General features: G+C 35.6%; 1 protein-coding gene across 2 annotated transcripts in view; it reads right to left on the bottom strand.

Moving 5' to 3' along the window:
* NME7 (NME/NM23 family member 7) overlaps window positions 1-11313 on the bottom strand; it is a 261651-nt gene that overhangs the window by 156982 nt on the left and 93356 nt on the right. The gene's annotated exons all lie outside the window — the stretch shown is intronic.

Genomic DNA, 11313 nt, shown 5'->3' with positions numbered 1-11313 from the left:
CACACACACACACACACACACACACACACACACACACACACACACACTCCATATTCTGGATCATCTTGATGTTCACCTAATAACCCCCAAAATACAAGTAGTATCAGTGCCCGAACGTGCATTTTTATTTACTATCTTACTGCTGCCAAATAGGCTATTTTAATTGTAGCTGGCTGATGAAAAAAAGAAAAAAAAGACAAGGACAGATCTATTTCTTAAATGATATGTTTGTACCAAGTGAAGGCCAAATGATACCATAATATGCTGTAGAAACAAAGGTTTCTCAGAAGTTTCAAGAGTAGAATAGGCCCGGTGGTGCAGTGGTTAAGACTTCAAGCTCCCAATGCAGGGGGCCCGGGTTCGATCCCTGGTCAGGGAACCAGATCCCACACGCATGCTGCAACTAAGAGTTTGCATGCCGCAACTAAGGAGCCCACCTGCTGCAACTAAGACCCAGTGCAACCTAATTAATTAATTAATTAATTAAAAAAATAAAAGAGTAGAATAGGCCTGTGCCAAACTCAGAGCACTTAGTACCATATTCATGTTGAGCTTACTGATTACGTTTCACCAAACATCTTTTGTCACATTAATGTTAACTTAAATTTTATCCATTTTATAGTTTTGTTTGTAATGAATTTGTAAACTGTTTTAGTTATACAATTTTATGTGTAAGCGTTTATATTTAGTTGTATATTTAAGTTACATTATAATTAAGATATTTTAATGTCAACACTGGGAATCCATGAGAAAATTTTTCCTTCAAAAGAAACACTGCCAAAAAAAAGAAGCACTGCCAAAAGAAATGGATCACTGAAAATGTTGAACAGGAGAATACAGGATAAATACAGTATTTTAGGAAGACTACTAATGTAATAATAATGGGCAAGCTGGTCTGAAGAAAAGAATAAGGGATAGAAAGAATAGCAAAGGCCGTTGAAGTCATCTACTGTGCTGACTAGACTTGGATGGCAGTAGTAGAGAAATAAAGAAGTAATGAATATAAGATATTTCCAAACAAAAAGTAACAAGACTAAAGTAACAAGACTCAAGTGAACATAGAGTGTGAACATGAAGGAATAAAGGTTTTGATTCTAAGTAACTAGAAGAATGATAGCACTTTTAAGAAGAAAACAAGCTAAGAAACCAAATTAAGAAAAAAGTGAATGATTCTGGACATAGAAACAGAATTTTAGAGCAGAACGCTAATCAGCATTTGAGAAGACAGTCTATCCAACGGCAATAAAAATCATCAAGGAATGAATGAATAAACTCCCTATACTACATTGGTAATATGGGGTTGTATTCCAATAGACAGACAGATATAATGAGGCTACAGAAGGTTAGAGCTGAAGTGATGAGAATAGATGACTACTTGTTTGACAAAAAGAAGGGCAAAAGCAAAAAAAGAGTTGGGAGGAATGAGTTTTGAGAAAATATCTAAAGTTGGGGACATGTAAAAGGATACTTGCAAAAGAATAAAGAAGGAAAATATTACACTAGTATCAAAAGAAGGAGGAAATTCTTAGAATACAGGGATAGTTAAGAATTAAAGGAGATTAAGCACCTTGGAACTAAGATAAATCCTTTGGCTTAAGCAAGATGGTATGATGATATTAAAGAAAGTCATATCAACAGAGTGTTAGGAAAGAGAAGTTAGATAACCTATTAGTAATCTGTACCACTCAGATGGCATAGGACACAGGAATGTTAACCAAAATTCCAGGTCTTTTATCAATAGGAAAAGTATAGACAAAAGTTAGGAAAGAAGAAAGTAAATTAATTATTGGGGGCTGAGCCCTTTCATATGAAGTTATTCCACTTAATCCTTAAAGCAATACACTAAAACAGGGGCTACCATCCCACCATAAGGTGAGAATATATGAAGATTTGGAGAAGACAAATAACTTGCTCAACGTTACAAAATTAGTGGGTCTCCAAATCTCACTGTCTTTCTGCAAGTTTCAATAGAAAAACAGGAACGTGTATATGAAAGCCTGATATGTAAAACTCACTAGACAATATAAACCCCTGAGGCAAGGGCCGTGCTCATTTTAGGACTCATTTTATCTCCAGTGACACTAGCAAAGTGTCTAGCATGTAGTAGGTAGTTAACAAATATTGTTCACTGAATTACAAAGTTAATAAAAGAAATAACCAAAGGAAAAAACAGTCATAGCTCTCTGACTGATCCAAGTCTGAGAAACTCTAAAGCTCTTCAGAGCACAATTAGAAAATACCAGAAAATTGTAAAGGAGTAATTAAAATTAGAGAAGGGAAAAAAATTTTAATTTTTTCGTTTAACAGTTTGAGAGAAAAAGTTCATACTGGCCTCATGACACATACAAACATTAATCCTAATGAATTCAAGGTAAATGTAAAAGAAATAAAGGCAATTGATTAGAAAAACATATAGGTGATTATACTCATGATATAGGTAGCCTTTTAAAAAGGAAAGAAAAAGGTTGGTTCCTTGGTGTAAGCTTCAATTCCAGCTCTTCAATTCCTCCTCCAATATGCAATCTTTTCTTCATATCTTTTTCCATATATTTATTCCTTTCTACTTGGTCCATTTTTCCTCTCACCCTCACCATCAGTCCACCTTCTAAGTCTTTCCTCAGTGTCTTCTGAAGCCCTGAAGTATTTTGAACAGTTACCTTTATGCCCTCAGTCTCAGTTACTCCACCACAAGCTTCATTTTCATTTACCTGCAATCGTAGCAGGTTAAAGGCTTGCCTCCTTTCCCCCCTTGCTATGATTTAAATTTTTGTGTGCCAACCAACTTCATATGTAGCCCAATATGATGGTATTAGGAGGTGGGGCCTTTGGAAGGTGCTCAAGTCATGAGGCTGGAGCCCTCATAAATGAGATCAGTAAAGGCTGAGATTTTAGATGGATTAATAAAACAAGATCCAATTATATGATATCTATAAGAAAGCAAGTTTAAATATGAAGACACAGGTAGGCTGAAAGTAAATGGATGGAAAAATATATACCATGCAAACAATAAGTATAAGAAAGCTGTAATGATTATATTAATTTCAAATAAAGTAGAATTTATGGCAAACAGTATTACACAGATAAATGTCCCAAGAGGCATTGGGAGACAGTACTTTAGACAGAGAGCTAAAAGAAAACGGATATTCATGGCAAAAAGAGCACTGAGCAAAGGTACAGAGAGGTAAAACAACATGGTTCTTTTGATGAGGGGAAATGAGACAGAAGAGATCATAGGAGAGGTGGTAGAAGCCACTGATAGAAGGACTTTTGGACCACAGACGGAGGTTTGAATTTTACCCTATAGGCCAGAAGTTCCCAAAACATTTTGGTCTCATGGACCCCTTAGCTCTTAGAAATTATTAAAGACTCTAAAACACTTTTATGTAAATAGGTTATATTGATAAATATTTGTTGTATTAAACAGCAAATTTTAAAATATTAACTTAAATATAACCAAAAAATTTACATTTTAACATAAATACAATTTTTATGAGAAAAATGACTATTTTCCAAAACAATAAAAAATCAGTGAGAAGAGAGATATTGTTTTACATTTTTTAAAATCTCTAATGTCTAATTTAATGAAAAGCAGCTGCATTCAACTTTCAACCTGCTGTTATGTGTTGTTTGCTTAAAGTATATTTAGTTGGAAAATGGTGTAGTATTTTAATAGCCTTTAATATAATTGTATATATTCTTCTTCACTTAACAAGTGGTAGTTTCTTAAAAGCTCACTGCAACATATAATTTCAAACTTCTACCAACGACCTTTTTTTTTTAACCCTGTTGCATTAAAATCCACTGGTAATTTTTTTTATTTTTATAAATCTCAGTTTTTTTTTTTTTTTTTTGCGGTATGCGGCCCTCTCACTGTTGTTGCCTCTCCCGTTGCGGAACACAGGCTCCGGACGCGCAGGCTCAGCGGCCATGGCTCATGGGCCCAGCCGCTCCACGGCATGTGGGATCCTCCCGGACCGGGGCACGAACCCATGTCCCCCGCATCGGCAGGCAGACTCTCAACCACTACGCCACCAGGGAAGCCCTTGTATAAATCTTTTATCCATGCATGATTTTATAACATCATATACATTGATCATTTGGAAAATATTAGTTCACTGAGTTATGCAGATCTTCCAAATGCTGACTCTCTATTATACCACATCAAAAGAAAAAAAAAATCCCATTTGTTAAATACCACCAACTTCATCAGAATAATCTAAGTATTGGAAAGCTGTTGAGTTAAAGGTGGTGCATACAGTTTTCCAAGTTCCTAACGCTAATTTTTATTTGTAATTTTATCTTCTTTTGGATTTTTTTCTTGGGCAACAACTACTGTCAGTTGTCCTTTCTTTTAAATGATAGGCTTATTTTAAAGAAAATGCCAGCCAAACATCCATATCTGAATGACCATAGTTTGTGAGTCATTCTTTCAAGTAAAAATGGTATTCTATGAAAAAGGCATTTAGTTCAGCTCACAACTCAAACAACTGTACATGTGCTTTTCCTAAAGATAGCATTATATTTCAGTATGTATCAAAAGTGCTTCATGTATACTTCCTACTTCTTCACACAGAATATTAAAAATATTTTGACTTGAGGGTAAAAAATTAATAAAATTAATAATTGTTATTGTTTCATCAAGGACACTCTTAAGTGAAAGTGGCTTTTTTTCTGCAAATGCAAGATGGTTAAAAACACACTACTAGTACACTCTGCTGCCACTATCCTGCTTTGTTCTAAGACACCAGCAGTTTTACCCACCGTTGCTTCTGCACCATCAGTCCAAATGTCAACATATTTTAAAAGGCAAATAAATTCTTAGTACTTATGAGATTTGATCTCAAGGATGCCTAAAAGAGGTCTTATTTATTATAATAAAGAAAATATTTTACATGATTACATAAGAATCCTGATCTAAAAAAAAAAAAAGAATCCTGATCTAAATATGAAAGTAGTATTTAGCTCTATGCATTAACTAACACAAAGAGAAATGTACAATCTATATCTATTCTAAATCTATAATCATATTAAACTATGACTTGTGGGATGTAACATTTGAACAGAATAATTCTATTCACAAATAAACCAATAAAATTATAGTCCAAGCAGCACTGACATTGTGCCAAGAACAGTCAGACCTGAGTCAAGGATACTGCTTTTTTTATATTCAGTTGGTTACGTGCAGAGGCAGGACAGAGAGGCATTTAAGAAACCTGTTCTGTGTTTAACAGCTTGAAATGACAAAGTGTCAATAACCACAATCCTTTACTTTGTTCTAGACAGAAAATGTTCAGGTGACTGAACAAATGACAATAACTATGTAAATGAAGTAGCAAAAGAAAAAGTAAAATTGCATGCCCCACAGCAAACATGTTCAAAAGGGTCAAACAAAGCAGATGGCTTATTTTATTTGGCTGGTGTTTGCATAGTTAATTTGTTTTTTAATAGTTTGCTTAGAACTCCATGAATGCTACCTAAATGTTTCGAGTGTCAAATCACCTCTCCATCTCTACTCTTTCACATACTCAGTTCATATCCTGATACCTTTTACCTGAATTGTTCTAAAGCCTTTTTAATAAGTGGCCACCCTGTATCCAATCATCAATATCAGACATCTATTACTTTGTCTTTCTAAAACCTCTTGCTTCTCCTGGAATTAGGAGCCCTCATTCTCTTTTAGGAAAACTAAACCATTTGACTGGAAAGGGAGTTGCCATCTTCTTACGTGACCCTATAACCATGGGCCTCAGCCAATGGTCAAAAGGTGGACACCAGACCTAAACAAGGTCAATCATAGCACTCTGCTCCCTGGGCAAAATAATTCACCCAGGAATTGGCCTAGAATTGGCACAAGCCAATCAGAGTCCTTCCCTGGAATTTTTTTTAGCTAGAACAGGGGGGAAAAAAAAGTTCTTTCCAGTGTGTTTCTAAGTATATGAGTCTTGCATTGCTGGAAACCCAACCTCTCTCTCAAGGTACTGTTAAAAGCTAATCTGCAAGCATGAAATTGATAGTCAAGAGAAGCACATATGAAAGCCATAGAGAACAAGGATGTTGAACAAGTCTCCCTAAGCCTAGCTCGACCCCTATTCTTCTTCCAGCCCTAAAATGAGACAAACAGGGAATTCAAGTTGGGTTTCAACCAGTTGTACCAACAGTGTCCTCATTAAGCCCCCATTTTTATGTAGGATTTTTTATATAGGAGGTGACACACTGTACCCCGAGAAAGAAAGGTTGTAGGAGAAAGGGTGGAGAAAGAAGAAACAGTACATTTTGAAAGCTGTGGTATTCTTATGGGTGTTGATTCTGACAAAAGAATTACAATCAGCAAATATCCCAGAAAAAAATCCTATGAATAGCCAAATGATCAAAAACTGGGATTAGAAGATCCCTCTTTCTGTCTATAAAGTTCATAAAGTGATCATGGTTGGAGAGTGGAAGAAAAGTAACTGACAATAAAATATTCAGGTACATTGAAGTTCAAACAGTATTTTTAGAAATAGCAGACTTAACAGTTTAAATAAAAATAGACTTGCACCAAGTAATGGAAACAAAATTGCAAGGCAATCGAATGAAACAGGCACTTTATAACACTCACTGGTATCAATAAGATAAAAAGGACAGTAAAGGTTTTCATAATATAACATGGTTTGCACCACTTGGAAGAAAACAAATGGGCACCAGGCTTATATGCTCCAGGATGGATGCACAGGTACCACATAAGGTACCCTGGGTCACCCAAGCAGGTATAATGAGGTGCTAATATAATGTCTAAGGCTTTTTTAGGTATGAATGCAGCCACATTATTAGAGTCTTGAGGATTGGGAAAAGCTTCTCCCAAGAGTTACTGTGAAAATCTGGCTTGAATTTAAAATGGAAATAAAAATGGATTTTTTTCCAGTTTTAAATAAATACATAAATTGAAGTACAGTATATATTTTTGAGAATCCATTTTTTTCTCCCTCTGACCTGTATCTGGTCAGGGTAAATGAATCAATGTTAACAGATCTGCCTTGATTTGGCTCTGTTACCTATCGTCATCCCTGCAAAGGCGGCCACTTAGACTGAAAGGCAGCCCTTATGAGTTGAAATAGGATTATATTGCTAATAACCTAGAGTTGAAAACGAGTTGTTCTCTCTTTCTTTACAGCTGCCAAAGAGGAGTAAAACCTCCCACAGTGTGGCACAGAGAGGAAGACCATCAACAATGACTACATATGAGATATTTGGCCAGGGACCAAGTGTGTCAATTTACTCTCCAGGCCACAGATGTAAGGGCTGGTAAATAATCCAGTCTGAAGAGACTTCTCCTTTGCCTATCTCAGCCTAACCTCTCTATGGTCTCAGTTTCTTTCCTTGTCTATAAAAGATGGTAATACCTACCTCATAGAAGTTTTATGAGGATGTAATGTGTCTGTATATGTAAAATTCTTAGAACAGCCAGGGGCATACAACAGCACTATTAGCTAATGACAGCAGCAGTAGAGTAGTACTAGAGCCAAGAACAGCCTGAGTTAGGATGCATAGCTTTGCTTATAGAATGAGCACGAATTTAATTTTTAGCCGTACTGTTAAAATGCAAGCATTTTATATGTCTCGTTTCAAAGAGAATATTGTGTAACCGGTACACCACAAGGAGGCTAATGCTAGTGCCCAGGTCACACCAAATGAGATGGCTGCAATGACTGATGAGAAGCAGATAACAGGGTCAGGGCAATACCCAGCTACAGGCACAACAGGGCCTGGCAAACCCACCGGTTCTCAGGAGAAGGAAAGCCACTGTTGTCTAAGCCAGCAGTGCCTGGCAAACATTGCGATACAAATTAGGGGAAGCAGAGCAAGAAAAGAAGGAAGAAGGGGGTCCTTACACAGCACTTGACAAAACAAGGCCTCTCTCTCCCACTACGAACCCCTAGAAATATTTGAGGTGCACTTTGTAGAGCACTCGAGCCCTGTCTTAGATGAGTGTGTGCATCAGTGAAACAATTTCTGTAGATTCATAAGGAGTATGTAAAACTTTAAGCAGAATTTGAAACAGAAAGTTTGCCTGTAAAAACCCCTCCCAGGGGAAAAATGACAAGATGACACTTTATATTATATATTACATCAGATTTTTGAAATAGGGACTTAGTCCAGTGGTTGAGAATCTGCCTGCCAATGCAGGGGACACGGGTTCAAGCCCTGGTCCGGGAAGATCCCACATGCCGCGGAGCAACTAAGCCCATGTACCACAACTACTGAGCCTGTGCTCTGGAGCCCACAAGCCACAACTACTGAGACTGCGTGCCACAACTACTGAAGCCTGGGCACCTAGAGCCCCTGCTCCACAACAAGAGAAGCCACCACAATGAGACGCTGTGCACTGCAACAAAGAGTAGCCCCCGCTCGCTGCAACTAGAGAAAGCCCATGCACAGCAATGAAGACCCAATGAAGCCAAAAATAAATAAATAAATAAATTTATTTTTCAAAAAAATATAATGTAGCAGGTATTCTCATAGACATGCAGCTGTGGAAATATTTAATTGTTATCCTCTTTCTGGAGGATAAATTGGGATTTACTAAAAACTTTAAAATGTTTTTATTTGATGTAAGAATTTCTTGAAATTATTCTAAGGATAACTTAGGTGTTCACAAGGATTTATATAGGAAAATGTTAACTGCAGAATTATTAATAATAAAAATTTTAATTATAAATAATAAAACAAGAAAAAGATAAAGAAAAGTATATTCCTATAACTGACTATTATTCAGACTTTAAAATTATGTTTTCATAGATTATCTAATTGTGCAGAAAAAATTCAAAATACAATGTTAGGTTTAAAAAGTGCAATATAAATTTATATAAATTGGATAATTCCAATTCATTTTATAAAACTAGTATTACCTTAATATCAAAATCAGAGTACAAAAATAAAACACACATCAACAACCCTCATGAATACAGATGCAAAGTCCTTAACAAAATATTAGCAAATAGAACCCAGCAATATATAAAAAGAACTATAGTTTTTTTGGACAACAAGTGTTGTTAAATATATATATATACCAATGTCATCTGCTCTATTAAAAGGCTAAGGAAGAAAAATCACATAATCATATCAATTGATGCATAAAAAACATTCAAAAAAATTCAACACCCATTCATGATCAAAACTCTTAGAAGAAAACTAGAATAGATGGGAACTTCCTGAACTTCATAAAGAGCATCTACAAAAACAAAAACAAAACAACAACAATAAAACCACTACAGCTAACATTATGCCTAACAATGAAAGACAAGAATGTCCATTCTCATTGCTCTTACTTAATACAGTGCTGGAAGTTCAAGCTCCTGCAATAAGGCAAGAAGAAGAGAAGGTGAGAGGAAGGGAAGGGAGGAAAGGAGAGGAGATGGGAGGGGAGAGGGGAAGGAAAGGGAAAGGAAAATGGGAAGGGAAGGGGCAAGCAGATCAGAATGGAAGAAATATAAATCTCTTCATTTGCATATGACATAATTATCTAAAAAAAGAAAATAAACTACAAAAAATATTCTAGAACTAATGACAGATTTCAGCAAGGTTGCAGGACATAAGATAAACATACAACAATTATCTATATATTAGAAATAAATAAGTGGACACTGAAATTAAATGTATAATACCATTTATAAATAGCTCAAAAAGAAAAAAATTACTAGGTGTTAATCTAACAGAACTTGCACAGGACTTGTATATGAAAACTACAAAATGCTGGATGGAAGACCTAAATAAATGGAGAGTCATATAGTGTCTATCATTTGGAAATTAACATAGTACAGATGTCAGTTGTCCTCAAATTGATAAATGGGTTTGGCACAATTCCTATCAAAATCCCAGCAAGATATTTTGTAAATACAGACAAGATTTTCTTTTTCCTTTTTTTTTTGGCCGTGCTGCATGGCTTGTGGGATCTCAGTTCCCCGACCCTGAACTGAACCCAGGCCCCTGCAGTGAAAGCCCAGAATCCTAACCACCAGGTCACCAGGGAACTCCCTAGACAAGATTATTTTAATATTACAAGGAAAAATAAAGGAACTAGAATAACAAACAATTTCCAAAAAAAGGCAGGAAAAGTCAATCTACCCAATTTCCTGACATATTAGGTAGCTATAGTAATCAAGCCTGTGTAGTACTGGCAGAGTGGCACACACATAGATCAATGGAGCAGAAGAGAAAACCAAAAATGAATATGCCCTGCTGATTTTTGATAAAGGTACAAGAGCAATTCAGTGAAAGAGAGATAGCCTTTCCAATAAACCCACTGACATGGCCGTACAAGGAAAGTTAGGAAATACAGTCTCTGACAGGACAGTCACTTATCAGAAACAAGCCTACACTGTAGAAGAACAAATTTAGGAAGAACAGCTAGTCTTCTCTCTCGTGTGTATTGTACATGCTAGTCATATTATTCCTGCAATCCTCAGAACAGCCCTATGAAGAAAGTACTATTATAATGTTCATTTTATAGATGTTTACTTTCTCTACTAAAAGGTTAAAACAACATGCCCAAATAGCTAGTAAGTAACAAAACTGAATTTTAAACACAGTTGTGCTTGCCCCGATGATCTGAGATTGTTAGATTACAATAAAATAGGCAAAATATTTAATTGGTTTGTATAGATCATTCAATTAAATAATTCATGTATATGAAAGAGTTCAGAACATACCACCCCAAAATATGTTGCTCTGGTATACTATTTTGACTTAAGGCAGCGTATGCAAGAAAAACACTGACCTTCCTTCCTTTCCTTAAAAGTGAGATAAAATTCCCATAAGAAGGTTGTCCTCCTTATGCCAGAAGGAAAGCAACATTCTCATCACTAAGGATAAGAAGTTGAGATCAAGAGAATTCTATACAAACAGACCTTGTTAAAATAATTCTTATCTTCCTTTAACCTCCCCACATAGTTTAGTCACTTCTCCACAACAGGCACTATCGTCTCTCTTTTTTTTCAACCTAATATAAAAGCAAGTAGGTTTTCTCTATTTCTTTGGGTCTTCATTTCCTTATGAAGGAAAACTTGTATTAAAAACTTGTATTACATAAATTTGTATGCTTTTCTCCTGTTGATATGTCTCATGTCAATTTAATTCTCATGCCCAGCCAAAAAAACTAAGAGGGTAAGAGTTTGCCTCTCCTACAATATACAAAAAAAACATTTATTTATGTGTGTTACTTATATTTTTTGATCTTCTGAATATATAATGTAAAACCAGTAACAGAAGAATATAGAATTTTTATCTAGTAAATTTTGGATTGTTCAGAAGATCATCACCCAACTTATTGATTTTTCA

Source organism: Aethalodelphis obliquidens, unplaced genomic scaffold, assembly GCF_003676395.1.
Source record: "Aethalodelphis obliquidens isolate GAN/ISIS:26980383/991018 unplaced genomic scaffold, ASM367639v1 scaffold55, whole genome shotgun sequence".
NCBI classification, from domain to species: domain Eukaryota; kingdom Metazoa; phylum Chordata; class Mammalia; order Artiodactyla; family Delphinidae; genus Aethalodelphis; species Aethalodelphis obliquidens.
The sequence above is the reverse complement of the archived record's forward strand: the minus strand, read 5'-3'. Positions and strand labels throughout refer to the sequence as shown.